This window comes from Lepeophtheirus salmonis, chromosome 7, assembly GCF_016086655.4.
Source record: "Lepeophtheirus salmonis chromosome 7, UVic_Lsal_1.4, whole genome shotgun sequence".
In the NCBI taxonomy this organism is placed as follows: domain Eukaryota; kingdom Metazoa; phylum Arthropoda; class Copepoda; order Siphonostomatoida; family Caligidae; genus Lepeophtheirus; species Lepeophtheirus salmonis.
The window spans coordinates 18,311,523-18,332,871 of record NC_052137.2 but is presented as its reverse complement, the minus strand read 5'-3'; the positions used below and the strand labels follow the sequence as shown (position 1 = coordinate 18,332,871).

General features: G+C 31.7%; 1 long non-coding RNA gene across 1 annotated transcript in view; it reads right to left on the bottom strand.

Moving 5' to 3' along the window:
- Positions 1-6,084: 6,084 nt before the first annotated feature.
- The window catches only part of LOC139906033 (uncharacterized), a 32,124-nt gene continuing 16,859 nt past the window's right edge, over positions 6,085-21,349 (bottom strand). The window contains exons 2-3 of the long non-coding RNA XR_011781230.1: positions 6,247-6,423; positions 6,085-6,158 (exon numbers count right to left, since the gene is read on the bottom strand). This is a non-coding gene — a long non-coding RNA (uncharacterized lncRNA). The remainder of the gene's footprint in view (positions 6,159-6,246; positions 6,424-21,349) is intronic.

The window sequence follows — 21,349 nt, the reverse complement described above, 5'->3', positions numbered from 1 at the left end:
TGAAAAAAAAAGGGAAATAGGAAAAGGACTACTTAAAAGCGGAAAAAATAATTAAATTCACCAAACCTTCTTCAAAAATTGTCAAAACTATAATTAATTTTATAGAAATACATCTAATTACTGCAATTATTCTGAAATAGGTTCTTGGATGATACTAAAATTACTGAAGATAAAAAACTTTTTATACACATTTGAAGTAATTTTATAAATTTGGGTAGTACAAAATCCCAGTTTATTAGGGTGTACGATAAATAATGAGTTAGGTTCGTTATCTCGAAAAGTGAACAAGATAGCTCAAAATTTCTAACGGCATCGTTATAAATAACATGTTTTTGTACTGGGAGAGGTTTGGTGATGTCACATAAGTGTTATAATAGTTGACAATTGCACCATTTCTATCTATCACCGCTCTGGCCGCTGCAAATGGAGACACATGATTTTCGCTCCTACTTCTTGATCCGTTACAAGCTCGGAAAGACAGTCAACCAGATCCACACAGACCTTCTTCTGTACCTTCACTGACACTTGCCCTGGCCTTTCCACTATCAAGAGATGGAGGAAGGTCTTCAATAGTGGGAGTTTTGCCCTGGAGAAGAGCACACGCCCTGGACGTCCCTGTGAGACAAGGGCAGAGGAAAACGTCGTCCAAGTGAAATGTTTGATCGGAAGGAAACCTCAAATGAGTACTCGTGAGGTTGCTGCTGAGGTTTCCCTACGACACACAACCGTAACCAGGATCATCAAATGGGATCTTGGGCTCATTAATGTCCTCAGTTGCATCGTCCCTCACCAGCTCTCAGAAACCAACAAGAGGCAATGAGTGATGTGCTGTAAGGACCTCTTGAAGCTGTTCCGAGATCACTGGCAGGTCTATCTGGAGTCTCATCTGTTAGTCAAGGACGAGTTCTACTTGGACTTGGCGGTGCGGAGGCAGGTTTGGGTGGAGCCCAAGTGGACCTGGTTCTCAACCCCCCGTGTAAAGATGACGACGAGGAAGACGATGCTCCTGATGGAGTTCACCTGCAAACCAAAGCGAGTCTCCATCCAGACACTATTTCCCGACTGGAAGACCATGATAGAGTACCTGTATACGGCCGGGAAACGCTTCAACAACCTCAAACAGCAGAGAATTCATCTGAAAGATTGTCTCCTGATGTGGGACAACGCCCGTCCTTATGCTACCGCTGAACCAAGGGAGTTTCCTGATCCGAAGGAACCGGTCAAACAGAGCCCCTACAGCCCAGATCTGAACCTCTTTGACCGGTTCCTGTTCTGGAAAGTAAAACATCTGCTCCGGAATGACAAGTTTGGGGCATGAAGAAGCCTCTACTGCAGTGGAGTGGGCGATGAAGAGGGTGAGCGAAGACGAGCTGTTCGGCCAACTCAAAAGCTCCGAGAGCACTGCCATGACGTCATTGCAGCAGGTAAGGATTATATTTACTAATTTAGATGTGTTATTTTAAGAATTTGAGAAAAATCCTGAGTTATAATGGGTCAGGCACAATGTTTATGGTACTTATGAAGGGTTAGCAAATATAAGCTTAAAGAAAATCATTTTTTTAAATCGGAGCGGGGTAAAAAAGAGAAATAAATCAATGAACAAATTTTATGAAAATAAAATTTCAAAAAATAATTATTTTGAATTTTTTTTTTTAAATTTCGAATGATATATTTTTCGAGTTATTTTTCCAAAATCCACAACTACTCACAGAAAATTTCAAAAATCTATAACTTTGTACGATAATGAATTTTTTGAGAAAAAAACTTCAAAATGTATAGCTGTTCAAAAAAAATTGCAAATATACATTTTTGGATAAACATTTCAAAAATTTAAAGATTGTAACAGAATATAATTTGTAAAATTGAACTTTAAAAAAAAAATGGAAAAATTAAATTAAATGGCATAATATATAAAATTTTCTAGTAAAAAGCAAAAAAAAAAAAAAATCTTAGGGGGGGAGGACTACATCCCCCCCGTCCAATACCTGCGGTCGCCCCTGTAAGGCTATATACATATAAAAGAGGGGGTAAAAATTATGTGAAAAAAACAACAACACGTGCTCTAATAATTACCCAATGGCGTGGTACACTGAGTTAAAGGGACATATTGGAAACATCCTAAAACCCTTATAAAATTAGTTATATATGTATAAATGATTGAAAAATACATAATCGTATTTTTCAACAATAGTTAACTCCATGGTGAGCGTACATATTATTTTTTTCTTTCATCTCAAGATTCATTCATAGCACATTCCTGTCACATTGATTTGAATGAGCCCCCCCTTCCCCTTTTAAATTGAGTGTTTTCTTATTTTCTAATATCGTATTATGTCAAGCAGCAAAAGGGATAAATCAAATGATTGATTGACTCAATAATTTCGACTTTATAATAGGGTTAAATCTTTAGTGATGCAATGCATCTATAGAATATTAACAACTAAGGATAGGATGATTAATCAGAATAGGAGAATCGGGTATTTTTTTTTGGAAACTGAATAGTGAAAATAATGCTTAATTTGCCATTGCCATTCTTATTTATTATTACTGATTACTGGTTTTTAACTATTTATTACTTTTCTAGCTACTTTACCTACAAAATAATGAAGAACTACTCAAACGTAGTTACTCAATGCGTACATAAGATGTTCTCTCCTCAAGAATGAAAGAGTAATAATAACAGCTTGAAATATAAATAAATACTGATTTGACGCTGTTACTGATGAGATAACATGTAGTTTAGTCTCTAAAGTACTATGTAGTTGAATATTAGCATCATACACTCGATTCTACATGCAAAACGCCTGTGATATTTCATTAATATGACTACATTGTTATATCTCTCCATTTAATCATACATTTATAAATTATAAATACAGATAAACCTTGCTTTATTAATATATTTTATTTGGTTTTTGTGGGAAAAAAACAACTAATTCTTTAAAAGAAATCGACAAGAAGAATACAAATGTGATCCGGGCTCAACTTTGAGGAAAATAATTTTAGCTTGCTTCTTGTCGACAGTCCACACAGGTATTTAAGCTACTTCCTGCATTCGTTAAACAAAATATAGTTTTTTTTTGTTTTTTTTTAAATAACGAAATAATATTGGCACGTTGAGAATTAGACTTGATATATATTCATAATTAATTATTATTCTAAATATTTATTTTTGTTAGGTGATATAAAAGGCCGTTATCTACATACATATTTCATTCTCAATCAGTAATATGAAAATTTATAACAATTTTTTTAACATAAAATTTAAATATGCAAAATTTAAATTGATCTTCCCATATATCATTCAATCTTTATTCCTATTAATTTTTTGTGATACCAATAATATATTATATTAAAAAGGAGCCTATAAAAATCAATTTGATAACTGATTTTATATATTGGATGAACAGAAGAGCCACCAATTTTTGATAAATAAGTCAATTACACTAAGTAACATAATTTCCCCACTCCAAAGTAAAAATCACATTGTTACTTAAGGCATAGAATACAAAAATTTCTATTAAAAATTTCAACCGCAGCATTAACATTGAATCGCAGAGGTTTAGCATTTAAAGCTTTTTTGAAATATCTTGTCTTTTAGTATAATTTTGATTCAAAGCAATATTTTGAAATGAAATAACTATTTAGATTAAAGGTAATAAAGTTGATAAATTAGTTTTTAAGTTATCTTGAATACAGTTCCTTCATATAGGGTCTAATTATACAAAAATCAATTAAATTGAAGGGTTTTATTTATAAGCTAATATTCATAGGAATATATTTTTTAAATTGCTCTATATTAAAGCCATGAAAAAAGATTAAACCTTATTTTAAAAATTTTTACCGTACAAAATAATTCTATTATAATTTATTTAATTTAGTATCACTTTTAATTTTGTTATAGAATATATAATAAATATGCAATGTAAAATTGCGTGGAAATGTTTAGAAATTAAATAGAATTAAGTTAAGTATTTAACTAATCATAATATTTTTGAGGCAGGAAGATTAAACCCAATTTGAATATGTCTCATATACATTATGTATCAAATTTAAGTTATCTAATTTATATACATTGAATTTCTGAATTTTTCTAACTCTAAAATATTCATTACTTATTACAGTTAGTCAAATAGATTACTAGATTATTTTTAACATAGAAAAATTTCACGAAATTTCACAATGGATATTCATTAAATATTTTATAAGAAAATTAAAAACTGTGATATATGGTTTATTCTTTTGTTTAAGGGATAACAAAAAAAAAAAAAAAACATGTAAAAATTATTAGCCTCAAACTAAATCCTTTATATTACTTTATTTTTATATGATTATACTCATATAGAAGGAACTGTATTTAAGATAACCTAAAAAAATTATCCTGCAAATGCTGGATTTTTTTGGTTCAATTTTTTTAAATCATTGTTTTATTTGCTTTATGAAGTAGAGTCCCCATACCACTTTTGAACCCATTACTTAGCTTAACACTAGAACGACGGATAGTAACGACCCCCCTTAAACGACGGTGGATATCAAAAATGATACCCATTTATTTTTTAATATTTGTAACTGTTAGTGGTTGATAAAAATAAAAGTAATGTGTTAATTTTTATTTTCTCCGAAGATTTATTATTTATTTAAAAAAATAAACATAACTTTTATAATAACACATATAAAGAAATTAGCATTTTTTACAAGTTACAATTGTTTTTTTCAGTACCAATACAAGGCTTGCATACGAATCTCTTACATTTACAACAGGTTTTACTTGCTAAGCGCCGTGATTTTCTTGTACAATTGACTGCACACCAGCTTCTATTTTTAGTTGAACAGTTTGATTGTGATTGAAATAATTGATTATTTTCTTCTATATCATCCTTTGATTCATCATCTTCACCAATAAGCTCGGTAATCAAATTATTCAAAAACTGGCGATAAGTTATTTTCTTACCAGTCACTTCTCTGTACAAGATAAAGCATTTATACCAGCAAAATCCAAAATATTATAAAAAACTTGTAAAGGCCATCGGTGTGAGGAAATTTTGGTGGAATAAAGTCTTGCCATTTGATCTAGAATATCAACTCCATACTTAGTTTCATTATAATACTGGATTGATTCTGGTAACCTTTTTCGTACATCTAAAACTTTAACACTTTTGTGAACAGAGCTCAAAATTAAAACATTTTTGTTTTTTTTCCCTTGATAAGAAGTCAATGTTTTGCCACTATTTACAAAGATTAAGCTTGAAAATAGTGCTTGTTTGGTAGCTTTTAGTTCAGGAGGTATTTCTTTGCGAGCACGATTCATAGTTCCTAAAATAGTCGTCCTATTTTTCTGAAGTTCATTTGCAAGAGACAATGACGTAAAGAAATTATCTGTTGTAACATTCCTCCCTTATCCCAAATATGGTTCCATTAGCTTCATTACGACATATTCTGATAAAGATTTATTTGCTGGTCTTTGATAATCTTTTTCCAAGTAAGGAAATCCATTTACCAAGTATTTGGACGATGCATCAAGTGGTAACCAAAAATTTTATACCAAATATTGGTTAAATGGATATCTAACTTTTGTTGGGAATAGTTGCTCATCAATGGTAATATTTTCACCTGGTCTGTATGATGACTTACAATTTTCGACAAATCGATCCCATACCATTGAAATCAAGGCGACCTTGTCGTTTTGAAGTCTTTGTGATCTTGTGGAACGAATATCAAAGCGGATATATCTCAATAATTCCTTATATCTGTCGTGAGGGATAGTATTCCTAAAGAGACTTCTGTCGGCTGCCCTTTGGCTAAAATTCCTCTCGCATACATTATTGCAATCAGTTGGAGCATTTCTCGTTTGCTGGTTGTCCATACATCATTCTTAAGTTTTGAACGAGCCTCAACTTTACAATGTGATCAATAATATAATTATCGATCAAGAGTTCAAAAGCTGAAAATGTTTTATCTGTAATGATGTTACGTTTTGCAAATGATCATGGGCGTGAGACTTCCTTCAAAATGTTTTCTTGGCTAAAACGGGCTGAAATTTTTCCATTTCCTATTTGTTTGTGCCAGATTGTGTTATCCTTGCCAACTCTTCTAATAAGTTGGTTGATAATGTTTCTTAGAAGACGGGAGTTGAGTCACTTGATTGCATCCTGGTATTTCTTGAAATGTTAAATATACCAATTAGTTCTTAATAAATACATCTAGTATATAGCAAAACTAATAATGGTATTCCAGAAAATTACTTACCGGCAGGCTTGTCAAAAACATCCGAATAGTCATCAGAATCAGAAGAACTTAATTGAGGTGGTTGGACATATTCTTCATTTTTTTTCCAATTCGAAATCCTCACCTTCTGAATCGGAGTACGATGTGCACTCAAGATAACGTCTTATTTCTTCAATGGATAATTTTTTCTTGGACATCCTTGCACAATAAAAGGTGGAAGCAGAATGGATAGTTCAGAAAAAATCTACGTTTATATTTATACTAGAAATGTACACGATTCCTATCTATAGAAGTTTATTCATGTTTGAACTTGCTTCAGCCTGTCATACACAATTGTAGAACAAACATATTATTTGAAATGATTGGGTATCAAATATGATACCCACGTCTGTCTAGGTAGTGTTCACTGTACCAACGAAACGAATACTAATTTTAATTTATAATTTAGTTTTTTGTGATTAATAAAATGAATTAGAAGAATTCATCAACTTATAAACAAATACAATCAAGAAGTTTCTTACAATATTTTATTGAATCCCAAATGGGTATCAAAAATGATACCCTCATCGTTCTAGTGTTAAACAGTATTTTTTCTCATCAAAAGGCAGTGTGAAATTAAAACAAGAAAGCGTCACACTTAGTAAAATATTTATTTAGTCCAAGTACCCCTTTACCAGCAAAAAAGATTTCTAGCTTTAGCGACAAGAGCGTCCGAAGGTTTTTTTTGGGCGGGGGATTGTTTGGAATTTCTTTTGTAAAAAAAAAAATCGGAAAATTAAATTTGTTTGGAAAATTTTCAAATATTATTCAATTTTGTAGAGAAAATGTTTAAAAATCCATAGCTATATACAGAAAATTAAATTAAATTTCAAATATTAAATTTTTTACAAAAAAACAGAATTCCTTTATTTGGAAGGGGGCTTCATCCCCTCCAACCCACCCTATTTGGACGCCCCTGAGTTATGTACTACTTTTTAAATATTCTTTCAAAATTTCAAGTACCCCTGAGTGTCCCTTCAAGAACCCCATGTGGTATGCGTACCCCATTCGAGAACCACTGTCTTAGATAAAGTATCTATACTCAAAAATGAATTATACTTTCTGCAAACATAGGTATGCATACATACATACATACAGAGAAGCAATGCTTTAATTATATAGAAAATATGTTACAATTATGCTTTCCAGATGGAATATTTCATTGTCCAGACAGTAACATTGAAAATTCCCTATTTAACACAGTTAAAAATTCCTACAAAATTCCTTTAATTCCTTTTTATTCCCTTGGAAAGTTTCCATATTTATTGTTATTTATTTAATGAAAATTCTAAATGTACTTTTAACGGACAAAAGTAAAAACACACAAGAAAGTACAAGAACACCACCTTTGACGGACAACTGATATCAAAAATGATCTCACTAAAGTTTTAAAACTATGTTAACCAATAAAAATGGTGTTTAAGTCTCCCCTTACTGATATAGTTACTATCTAAGTATTAACTTGCTGCTAAAAACAAAATAAAAATTAAATGTAAACAAGTAAAAATCAGTGGGGCGAAATTAATGGAATTATTAAAAATTATATGGTTCCATAACTTCATCTAGACCACTGGTTCCCAATAAAATTCGATATAGTGCTCCAAGGTGTATATGTTAGCATACTAAAAAGTTGGCCATCTACGATATGCAAATAAAGGGCACATATCTAGGCATGTAACTAAATTACACAAAGCTCAAAATTCTAAAAATAACTTCATATTCTGGAAAAATATTTATTACAATTAATAAAACGATTTAAATGCATATTGTATTTATGATGTGCTATGTGACAGCCTTTCCTGGTAAAAATGATTCTATAAAGAGAAATAGGAAAGGCATGAATTTTCCCATTTTCAAAACTTTTTTATTTTTGATTATGGCTTTTTAGTCTGCGTTCAACAATTAATTGTACTTTATGCAGATTATATAACCAGGTTTGACGATGGACATACAACTATGAATGGTAAGCCCCTACGATGAAATTGAAAACACAAATGTCATGTTACAAATACAAGGAAAGTTGATTAGAATAGGTTCTAACGAAGAACTAAAGGTGCAGTTCAGAAATTGGGATCAACAGCTTTGGGTTCCAAACTAAATTTCTTGTTGTTTATCCTACTCTATTAGCTATTGCAAGAAATTTATTGGTAGAGGTTGCATTTTATACTTCGCGGAAAGGCTTTTTAGGAAGACTGCCAATTTTTTTAGCAAAAAAATAAATTGAATATAAGTCATTGAACGTGAAGACTTGAGATTAAACCTTACTATTTTGAATTCACCCCTCCCATCAATGGTTAAAAAATTATTTGCTTTTTAATTTTAGGTAGGTTAATAATTTTGCTATTTTTTGATTTGTTTCGTTTCAATTTTAATATGTACTTCAATTTTTTTTTTTCTAAATATTTTTTTTTCTCTTTTCCTCTTTATTACTACATTTATTAATGTATTGTCCATTCAAAAAAGATATCTATTAATGTTTAAGCTCCCAAAAAACATTTAAAAGTAACAAAGTTAATAAAAATGAAAAGGGAGTCTACGAAAAACACAAAATCGATAATTTTTCAATAGCTAAAAAGTTTGGGAAGCTCTGGTCTAGACGTACGTCACATGTTTAATAAAATATTTGGATATTTTGGAAGGCTAATATAGATCATATTTTAAGACAAAGTCCAAATATTATCAAAAATGATACAATCGTCATTTAGTGTGAAAGGAAAATTTAACATCAAATTTTTTCGTCAATCTGTAGTCTACGAAATTTCTCTTCCTGTGAAATTCGAGCCACACTGGCACGGCATTTACGTAATTTTGGACATATGCTTGGACTCAGGACAAAAAATCGAAAGACAAAACGTAGAAGAACAAAAACGTCAAACGTACAAAATGTAGAACGGAAAATTTTTATAAGGATATTCCAAAATAGAAAAAAATTATAAAATGTAACGACGTAGCTCAATGGATGACCCGCTCGGGAGAAATTATTCATAAAACGTCAATTGGTATAAGTTCGATACTCAGTCTTTCCTAGAGAAGGAAATATACTTCATGATTATGGAATTAAAATCATTCCTATGTGAGATGGAGTAAATTTAATCATATAATGTTGACTTATTCTTAATGAGTGCAACTCCATCTAACAAATAAAAAGAAAAGAAAAAAAATTATGAAACAAAGCAAATGCAGAAATAAAAAGATCCGCAATCATTTTTAATGTATATTTACGTTTAAAAAAATTCCCTTTTCGCTTAACTAAACATTTGTAGGAAATTTAGAAGCATTTTTAGCTTGTTATTAGATTTAGCTACAGTTATTAATATAGTTTTTATGTTTATTTTTGGTGATTTAAAACTATCATGAAAATGATTAAAACTCATATAAGCGGAAAAATACTTTTACATAATGTGTAGTACGGCATCCTTTTCATTCTTTGCCTCACTGGGCTAAGAAAAAGTCTTTGTCTTTTTTCAATACGCAGGTTGAAGTCATAATTTATTTAATACATCATCAAGAAAAAAGAACAAAAATTTATACACATGGTTTTTTTTTTGTAAGTACCATTTTTGATTAGGATTAAATAGATTTTTATTGCTGGTTTTATATTTTAAAATGGAAATTAAAAGGTCATTGAGGTCATTGTAATTAATAATTTTTTTTTCTGTTGAATTTAATGTGAATTAAACGTCAAAGCAAATTTTTATAATTATCACTCCAGCAGTTGGGTTGTAATATACTAAACAAATAAAAAAAGGTGAATGAACTAATTTCAACCAACTTCAATTGACGTTACCTTGAACATATATTATTTTTTTGAAAATAATTATAGAATTTTATTGTAAATTTAGTAAGTATTGTTTTTACCAAAATAACTCTAATCTAAGGTATAAGGACAGCATTCAAGCAAATACTCAATTTTATCTGTAAAAATCTAAATTTTCAAAACTTTAATGCCGTTGAGCTACCTCTAAATATTTTTCAAAATAGTTCAAACTTTTCTTCAATGTGGTTTGTACAATGAGGAACTATTTTATAACCTAAGACATTTACTTTTTCAAAAAGAAAAGAAAAATATTTTGTTTTCACCCTAATCCCTATCAATTTCTACTTGATAAAGATGCCATCTATTGGAAATATCATAAAGGAGAATAATGGGGTAGATCCATTACATACAACAATTCAAGCAGCATCACCAAAGGTAATTGTCCCTCTTGATAATTTAGAAAATCAAGTAAAACAATAATCAAGCAAGCAATTAAGGCAATGTCAACGAATTCATTATCTGCTCCATCCACCATAATTTACCAGTTCACCATTGAATGTCTTGTATATGTGGCTGCCAAATTATCCAAGAAAGAATCTTTAACAAACACATTGAGACGAGCTATACAAATATATAGTTAAGCAAATAAAGGAACTTTTTAAAACGTAGATAAACATTAATGCATTGTAAATTCATCATTCACACATTGCTCTTTGTTTTTGCACTTTCTTAGTCTCATAATTATATTTTGTTTCGAAATATCCTTATAAAAATTGTCCGCTTGACGTTATGTCCGAGCAAAAGAATATATGTAGTAACTGTAATGAAAATAAAGCAAATATTTTCCCACTTGATGGCTCTATTAATGTATGTCTCCCATTGTATAATTAAGATCGGTTTATGTTGGATGGTGTTTGAAAAATAAGCTTTCGTAGAAAAAAAAAGCTTTACCACAGTATAGAGATGGTTCTACTCTGTATTGTTTGAGCGGTCGTCAAGGATGGACACCACCAAAGAGAAAATATGCCGTTTATTAAATTTTTTCTTCAAAAAATGCAAAACGTCAGTAAGATGGCTGAAAATGTGAATATTGTGACAGCCAATAACGAAGTATTTTAGTTTCTTCTATTCAGTTCTGGGAACATTTATGTCAAAGATGCACCGTCGTCTGGAAGGCCAACTTTGGAAAATGAGGGTTAAAATACTGGAAATGTAACGAGTCAGAAAGACATTTAAGCACTGTTTTAATGGCCAATAATGTTAACAAAACATGTAGACAAGGTTTTTCCACTTCATATGGCCACCTTCATGATTAAGCACAGCCTTTACACATCGCCTAATGTCCATGTAGGAGTTGATGACACATTTCTCGTACAAGTTATCGCATGCAACCACTATTGAGGACTTCATTGTGTCCACATTTGGGTGTGAAGTCCTGTTGATTTGCCTCTCCAAAGTGCCATGTATAGAAAAGTTCAGTGGGTTCAAATCTGGTGAAGAAGGGGGCATATTTCTTTGGACCAGAATCTATTCTTGTTATCTGTGCAGAACTTTTGGCACTTGGTGAATGTGTGAAAAGGGGTACCGTCCTGAGTCCACATGTAGTTACCCTCCGGATAGTTGGTATTCAGCCATGGTAAGATGGTGTATCTAAGCATCTTATAGTAGGTCTCCTGGGCGATTTTCTATCCAACCTTAGAAAAGAATGGAGACATATTCTTTCCATCAGAGGCCACTATACCGAGGACCATTGTTTTGGCAGGATATTTGGCGTTGAAAACTCCTTGGTCGTCTTCTTTTGTTTCCACAAGCCAGCGGTCGTTCCGGCGTTTCTGGAATTGATGAACTGCGAAAATCTTCTTCTCCAAGAAAATTTTCACCATTTGCCTTGATCCATTTCAGGATTTTCTTGCTCCTTTTGAGGCTCCTGGCTTTCAGGCCCTCTGTAAGAAGGTGGTGTGGGGTCCTTGTAAAGGAAACTAAACGCAAGTTGTGCTTTATAGCCCTCCTGAGTGTTCTAGGAGCCACAGAGAAGCTGTGGGCGAGTCGATTCATCGATTTAGTGAGCTCCTACTTTATATTCTTCTCTAAACTGAACAAGAACTTCGTATCCCTCTTTGAAATTATGACCTCCACTTCCTGACATACTAGATAGGTCTTCTCCATTTCTTTTCATCTTGGCCAACTTTAAAAACAGGCTCCGGAAACACTGAAAATATCGGTAATTTCAGCACAACAACTCCTGCATTTAGAAGATCTGGGATGCTCTGCCTTTTTGCTTGTTGCTCGGTCATAATGAAGAAATGACTAAATAATAAATTTAGTTTGTTTTTATAAAAATGATAGCGGAATATCAAAAAATATAATCTCTACGCCTTTTCATAAATGAGAAAATAAACATTAATTATAGGTCCAAGTTTTGCTGCCCTACCCTGTATAATTTATATATATGTATAAAGCCATTATTTATAATGTATTATTTTTTGCTACACCTTAAATGTTGATCAATTCTACATTTCGATTCTGTTGTTTGACTCTTAACCTTACCTACTGGTTTAATTGTAATTATTTTATAAAAATAAAACAATTCTTGAAATGAACCTGCATTATAAGGACTTTTATTACCTAAAGTTCTTAGAAATAGTTAATCAATTAATGATATTGCACAAAAAATCTGCAATTTGTACACATAGTGTTTGTTTTTAAAAATAAACATTAATTCTATTAAGCTACAATTTTTTCTTTTTTCTTTTTGTATTATTTTTTTAAGAGTGCATTTCAATTAAAGCCATTTTAAGTATATCCATATAAAAATAATTTACTTTTAAGATCAAAGTTGCATTTTTCTTTTTATCAATCGTCAATTCGTATTCTACAAATTCAATATAGTTTATTTAACCATTAAAAAAAGTTGGATTATAGTTCTATTATTCTATAAATGTTATTCCATTGTATACTTGAATTATGTAAATATCATCGAAGTGGCTAAATATATTACTTACTGGGTCCAATGATGAAATTGATATTAAAAAATATTTGACAAGCAATACAATGTTTGAAATTTTTTGTATAAAGGTATAGATTTTTGAATATTTTTTTTACTAATTTAATTTTTGAAATTTTTTATATATAGCTACAGATTTTTGAATAATTTTCTTACAAATTTAATATTTGAATTTTTTTTTTTACAAAATAACTCCAAAAACCTGTACAATCCGTGGCCTTAGGTTATTATGGCATGTTAGAAGGGTTCCTGGGGCCCTAGAAAAGTCGGGGTCGTAGAATTTAATTTGTATTTTGGCTTAGCACTGTACAACCTGAGAGCACGGGTGTACTTTGAAATAATAGGATGTTTGCTTGATGCTCTGGAAAGCAATTGTGACACTACGACTTTGGGGTCTGGCACACAATAAAGCAACTAATTTATAAGAAAAAAATAAAAAATAAAATAATGCTTGTGTTGACAGACGTCCTATGCTAGGCTCTGATAGTTTACTTCTTTTATCGCAGTTTTGCTTTTGATTTCATAAGAGTTTTGACATTAATAACATTCTGTTCCTTTTTGGCATAATTTGGGTGTTTCAATAACGTTCGTGGATTGTCTTCTGTGGAAGAAATCTTGGAGAAACTGTTCCGGAGTATCAATAAAGGGTGTAAAATTTCTTTTGTAACGTCCTTTTATAGAATTTATTAACTAAAGTCTGCTTCTCTTCCTTTTTTTTTAAATTTTCTCATCGTGTTTTGTTCCTCACGGGAGGTTTGTTCTTATTTTAACCCTTTAATTTATTCCGAATAATAGGAAATAATTATGAAGAAATCTTCAAGTGAATGTAATTATCTTAATGCACATAAGAAAGATCTTCCTTCAAAAACCATGGAGGGTAAGATTATAATAGATTAAAACCGATTTAGGGTGATCATTCTCCTAAAAAGCCTACTTATATAGAAATAGAAGATATTATTTTCGGAAAACTGAAACTGAACCATTCAGTGCTTCGGGGTATTCATATTATAAAGCGTATTTTGTAATATAACTTTAATAAGTAGCTAGATATTGGTGTTGTTTTCTTTCACGACGAGGATGAGTTTATATTGAGAAAATCAGATGAAAATGGAGGTGGTATCAAAAAATTGTGAGGAGCCTAAAAGCTCAACGTAAAGATGCTTCTGGAAATTCAATTCTTTTGAGAAAAATAGTACTATTCATTCGCCTCATGAAGTTGTGAATAAAAGAGAAATAAATTCTATTTTTGAGAAATATGGAACGATTGTGAATCATGCAAAAGCAAGTGTCTTCCATAATGGAAGGTTAAAGGGTCTAAGAAATGTAAACGTCGGGTTGACTTTAATCCCTAAGTAGTGTGAGTTGCCGGTTTTCTTCCCATAAGGGGTTGTAAGACCCGAATCAGTTATCCAGGTTAGCCTAAAACATTTGCGAAATGTTTCATCACTGGTCATTTCACAAAAAGATGTCCAAATACCTTTGTAAAAGGGTAAAAATTCGTTAAAAACACAATAAGTAAATATGTCAAGAGAAAGAGGGCAAAAATATCGATGAGGGTGGAGGAATAGATCCAAATTATAACTGTAAACTTTCAAAACCTAAAGGAATCGAAATAGGTTATGTCGCAAATGTTGTGGAAAATCAAGAACGAAGTCACTCACCAGGGAAGGATGTCAAAATCGTAAAGGGGGAATTGTTTACAACAGAAAAACAGGCTAATAATGATGGATATCCGGGAAATGAGAGGGAAATAATGATTTGGGATGAAGTTGATGCGTTGAACGAGATATCTAATAAAAAATTAAGTGAAGAACAGGTACCTTCACTTTCGGTCGTTGATGAAACAGGTAGTCATATAACTACGCCTATAACAGAGAATGAAGCCAACAATTCTTAACCATTGAAAAATATTTCATTAGACTCAATTGAAAATTTAAAACCAACTAAGAAAAAGAAACCTTATTAATTCAGAACACACGATTAGCTCACGTGCAAGGTCAGGATCGGTTGCAAAAAAATCTTCTCTAGATATTAGTCTTTCCCCACAGAAAAGTGAAAATCCCAGGAAAGTACTGAAGAATTAATGTTTACTAGTTTTTAATCTTTGTTATTAATATACATACTTTCCTATCATAACCTCCTCTGCCGGTATTACATTGTCAGAAAAAAAGATTGGGGGTTCCTTGAATCATATGAAATAAGCAGAATTAAAAAATATGCAACCGTCTAGGAGAAATATTAAAACGAAGTTGTTGTCCTAAGACTTATGGTTTATCCTATAGATAAGAACTTACGTTCTTTAATGGCATATTAGCTACATTTCTACTATATTTCATTAGGTAGATATTATGGACTAAATTTCGCTATAATTTTGTCACTGTATCTGTCAGCTAACTTTTATTTGAAGTCCAAATAGATACAATTTTTCATTTATTTTCCTTTTAAGTACATCGTTTTTTTTAAATCTTCAACTAAGTGGTGTATCAAAACTTCTTTTATTTTTCAATTAGCGTCGAGGGCTTTTGGGAATATATATACACATATGGTTTGAAACAAGTATAAAATGAAGTTTTATTTTCTTCATAAACAGCATAAAACCATCTACTACATACTTCTTTGTACATAAAAATGTAGGTTAGACTGCTCCGGTTTTAGGTTAATATTTTTCAAATATTTTTTCATGTGGACAGAAAAAAACTGACTTATTCAATGTTTGAAGCCTCGCATGTTAATTTATTTGTGCTACAGAATAATTTAACTAACTTTTTAAATAAGATTTTTATGTTGAAATTGGCCATTTTTATGCCTCTTGGTTCAGCCAAAATAAGATTTTATTATTTAAAAAAGGTATATTCTTTTGTATTTGACTCATCAAAAAGAGTATTCCTTTATTTTTTTTTATAATTTAAGGGTCGTTATTAGGATTTCCCTTTTTTTTGGGGGGGAGGGGAGGGGAATAAAATGACAATTTTGAAAAGAAGTTTCATTTATGTAAACCAAATTTGACAGAATATTGTTTTTTATTTACACCAAATTTGACAAATAAAAACCTTTAAACAAGGTACAAAAAACAAAACTACTTTTTTTTTAAATTTAAAATTTGGAAGTAATTATTTTTTTAGAGATACATTTGAGAAATACTTTTATGAACAATTAAAAATGATTTTTTTAAGGTACAAAATTTTGCAAGAAAAAAAATATAATTAACAAAATCATACGAATTTGCACTAAGCGTCAACCATCTTTCCCACTCCCCAAAGTCTTGGGCCCTCTGCAAGGGGGTCAAAAATGTGGTCCAAATCACCAACACCGGAATGTATATGTAAGTTTAGTTTTTTTTTTTGGGGGGTTATATAATGATGACTGCAGGTAGTTTTTTTTTTTTTGGGGGGGTTATTGCCGTTGGGGTTTTGACAATTATGACAGAAATTGTTAGAGCACTATTTTTTAAAGTTCTTATTTATTATTTTTAATTGTAGAACTCTAACTTTCACTAGCGCTAACAACAGAAAAGATAGTTTAGTGATATTTTCTTCCTCTCGTTCATTCTTCTTCTCTCCCTTCGACCAACTTTGTCCCTACAAACTACTTGAGAACAGCTAGAGCAAAACTCCTTCAGGGATAAACATTGTCACATTGTGCTCTAAATAGTAAACATTGTAGTTTACTAATAACTTTTGAGGTCAATAGTTTGAGTTTGCGAGTGGCCTTTAAGATGACTTTTTTTTTTTTGTAGAAGAAACAATTTTTTTATTTGAAAAATTTTAAAGTAACATAAAGATCGCTTTAAACTTTTTTTATAAGTAGGGGAGGGCGGACAATGGCTGCATTGGTTCAGGTGTAACTGGTGCAAGGGAAAACCCAAATCATTCAGGACATTTTATTATTTATTAAAAACAAGGTCTTCTGTGCAGTCAAAAAACTATTAACACAAAAACAAGACAGTCTAATGTACTTAGTATATGATTAAAGAGAAAATAAAATACTCAACCTTGAAAAACCATATTTTCCACTTGTTGAAATGTTTTTATAAATGTTTACTATCTTCTTTGTTCTTTTAATCTTATAAATTTTCGACTCTCTTATAACTCAAAAACCTGCTTTTTAAATTACGTACGTACTCATATTAGTATTGAGACTTGGTCCAAGACCGAATTTTCTCGTTGGTTCGGACATTAGGAATCAACATAGTACCCCTGACAATTTGAAAAATAATTTTGAGGAAAGCAGCTTAGATACTCTGACGCTTCATCTAGAATCAGCCGTGACAAAAGAGGATAGAAATAATCAAGGACACAGGCAAGAATTGCCCGGATGCTGATTCTTAATTCACAACCAATCATTTGGTTGGCTTTCCGTCTTTTATGGGCACACACAACAGCTCAATCCGGTTTGGAGTATAATCGAATATAGTCGGGAAGGAAGTTCACTCCTCAGAAACTAGATAATAATATCAAGAGTTTGGAAAAGGAAATTCATTCTTCAGTTTTACAACTAAAAAAAAAGCAGAAACCGACGGAGCTATTAAATAAAACTGATTTTCATCACATGTTTTCATTATAATACAATATAAAACAAACATATTATATTTTACTTAATGATATAACTTATTCTGTTGTATTACATGCTAATTTAAAAAAGGAGGAAACACCCAGAATGACCACATGAGAGATCAGTTTCATCTCCTTCAAGAACTAACAACTGGGATCGGATGAGACCGGACTGGATTGCATTCCTTCGTCCTAAATAAGGACCGAGACAACACTAGTCTAAAACCCTTCCTATTTTCTCCCCTTCCCTACTGTAAGAGTTGTACAAATATGATTTATGTAAAATATTTAAGTCCATATGACGTCATTTTAACAAACTTTACAGTTTTGAAACACACATGACCGTGAATCTCACATAAAATCTCATATTATACTTGGATTCTCTCTTAAATCACTCACCACCTTAATTAAGATATATTTCATATTGTTCTTCCCCTTCGATAATATCCACTGATTAGAAAATAGAATCATTTTGCTTATGAATTTTAAGCCTATCTTTGTATCGTTGATCCATTCAAGTTTCGTTATAAGGAAGCTCCCAGTTTGAACAGAATCCCCGTTCTTTCTAATATATTATTTAGCCGTATTTAAAATTAAACAAAACGAAAACGAGTACTGAACTTGTTGAAAACGACTGAAATTTGAAGATTTTGACATTTTGATAAAAATCATCCCGAACGTAATGTCAATATCCCAAGATCTTAGAATAAAACCCAAGGTGTGGCATCTATGGCCTTGACGTTACCAACAGTTCATCTGCAGAGTTCGTCTAAACAAAATTTTATTTTATGGCCTATTTTTTTGTAAGACAGATCCTTCTTTGTGACCGATCCAGACCTAAATTTTTGTAAGGCCCGAGTGAGTTCAGTACACTGAAAATAATAACGGTCTCAGAATGGGACAGAATTTTCCGACCAAAACTAATTCAAAAATGAACGCTACACCCAGATATGTCTTGAATCCTCAAATTAAGTCTCACCTTTCTTTAGGTGACCTTATAAAGTCGTTTGGAGGTTTAGAAAAAGTTTTATTATTGAGCAGAATGGTTAAACCAAATCTATTTCAATATATTACCTTAAGCCAAAAACTGGTTGAAGGGGGAAGTGTGTAGTGACTACAATATCAGTATGCTATAATAACATAATTAAGGGATTTTCTGGTCTTTTTAATCTTTTCTTCTATTCAATTTTTTATAATTGTATCATAGAGTTAGTAATAAATTAGCACTCAGCATGTTTACTAGTGAGTTTCTTTTTGAAGTGTCCAAGGACACTACAATGGTGATCCCAACTAGCCGGTGGATAGTATTCCTTAAGACTGTGAAGTGAGTAAACTTAGTCACGTGTCAGTGGAACACTGCCATCTTTTACCTCCTTACGCCCAAAAGGATACTTCCTTCGCATTGAAGCTCAATTTGAGTTGGCTCAAATAACTCAGGAAATAACTAAATTTAATCATATGCTGAGTGCCATTCCGGAGGACTTATTGTAGAAAGTCCCGGATTATTATTTAAACAGCTGCCTGAATTCAGTACAGCCTTTGCAGGACTTAAAAAGTGATTTTAACAAGACTGTGTGCAAGATCTGAGGAGAATCTATGTACTCTTAAACTTAGTTCTAATTTGAAAAAGGAGCTTGATGTCGATGAGGAGTCAATATTATCAAAAGGAATGCTGCCCAACGTTCGCGTTTTAAGCGTAACAACGCATGCTCAAGGAAATTACTTAAATAAAAGTTCTGTTCCTTCTACTTTTTCTTCTTCCAATGTGCGTAAGAATAATAATAACTTGTGTATTTTCCATAAGAATTATATCAATGTCTTTCTCCCAATATTTGTTTGGATATTTTAAGTTAAAATAATATAAAAAATGATAAGACGCAAAATGATCTATTTAAATGTATTAATTATAAAAACACTAGAAATATTTTCCCAAATTTATACATAAATAAAAAATTTATCAATCTTATATTCAAAGTCCTAAATTATTTAAAATGTAGTCCTACATTACTGATTCTTTCACTAAAGCAGATAATCCTATAATATTTTTAGTTGATACTGCTGCTGAATGCTCATTGAAAACGGCTATAGCAACAATTTGTGGCTTTTTCCAGTATGCTAAGATGCCTTTTGGGCTAAAAAATGCCACTAGTTATTTTCAGAGAAAGATAGATAAGATCTTGGGCAACATTCAAGGATGCTTTGCTTACGTAGATGATTTTCTCTTATATTGGCAGACGGAAAAAGAACAGACTGATATCTTAGAAAAAAAAGAAACATAAAATTAGCTCTTATTTCGGATAAAAATATAAACTTATTGAAACTGTTCTGAAGGCCTTGGAAACTAATGTACTGTGATGCCCAAAAATTTAGTTCTTTAATTATTCAAAACGTTCCACAATAGAAAAAAAATGTCAAGGCCAGTATTTTTGGACTCCGATGTCTTCCAACATAAGGGACTACATAAGTCGTTGTGATGTCTGCAGTAAATCAACGAAAATGGGATTATCCTATTTACCGTTTAAAAAAATTAAATCCCCAACAATTTTTTTATCATATCCACCTTGATTTAATTGAGCGATTAAAAAAAAGTAGAGGGCAAACAATAGCTCTTACAGTGATAGACAGGGTAACAATTAGTTGGAGGTGTATCCTTTACCTAATGCAAGCACTCAACACATCATTAACCAGTTTAGAAAGAATTGGTTCTGTCGATTTAGCTACGCTAAAATCATAACAATTAACCAAGGAGGTCAGTTTGGCGTATTAGTTTGGGAGAAACTGATGAATGATTTTACTATCCAAAATATAAAGGCAACCCCATATCATCCCCAAGCCAACGGCCCAATAGAACATGAACATCGAACCTTGAAGGAAGCTATGCAATGTAATATATTGGAAACAGGTAGTAGTTGGGTTGATATTCTACCAGATATATTATTGGATTTGAGAACCACTCCTAAATCTTGTAAAAATTATTCCCCTGCAAGATTAGTTTTTGGAGAGGATATCGTAGACAGTTGCTCTTTTTGCCTCTTCCATGGTTGTTGTTGATATTTACGCAGCAAAATTGGAATCAAATGGTTGTTAAGACTCTGAACTCTCATATATGGGCTTTAAACGACCACAATGCCTTCGTTACTCTTCTTAATGATGTCAAACTTTATTTGGATTTATTTGCAACAACCCTGTATTTTGATTATGGGAATATAATCCCCGCCTATTTTTTCAATATTGATGAAACCATATAAGTCTGTTATAATCCAGAGACAACCAAAGACAAAGGCCATGATTTGAAAAAGGGCATAATATCCCCATAAAGTTTACCTTACAGGAGATTTGAAAAAACCGATTGTCATTTGAAAACTAGGATCTGATCTACCAGCAACAAACTGCATTTTGTACCAAGATGAATTTTCCTTATTTTTGCAACATACTAAAATACTTACCGTGCCCAACTATGAGTGGTTCTTCAAATGGACAATTGCAGCAGACACACAGCAATAAATAATATGAAGTGTATTGCTGCAATTCCTATCTTATAGATTGATGAACCCCTTATTCACCTAAGCTGGTGTCTACAGACTTCTTTTTGTTCTGCAAGGATATAGATACCCTGTTTTTCACCTCAATTGTTGGCAATACCGTCAATATTGAGTTGGAGGGTGTCTGTTGTTACCATCAACACGGGTAACTACGAGGCAACTATTAGCTTGTTGAGTGACAGATAAATAAGGATTATGTCGAAAAAAAAAGCATTATAAAATTCTTTCTAAT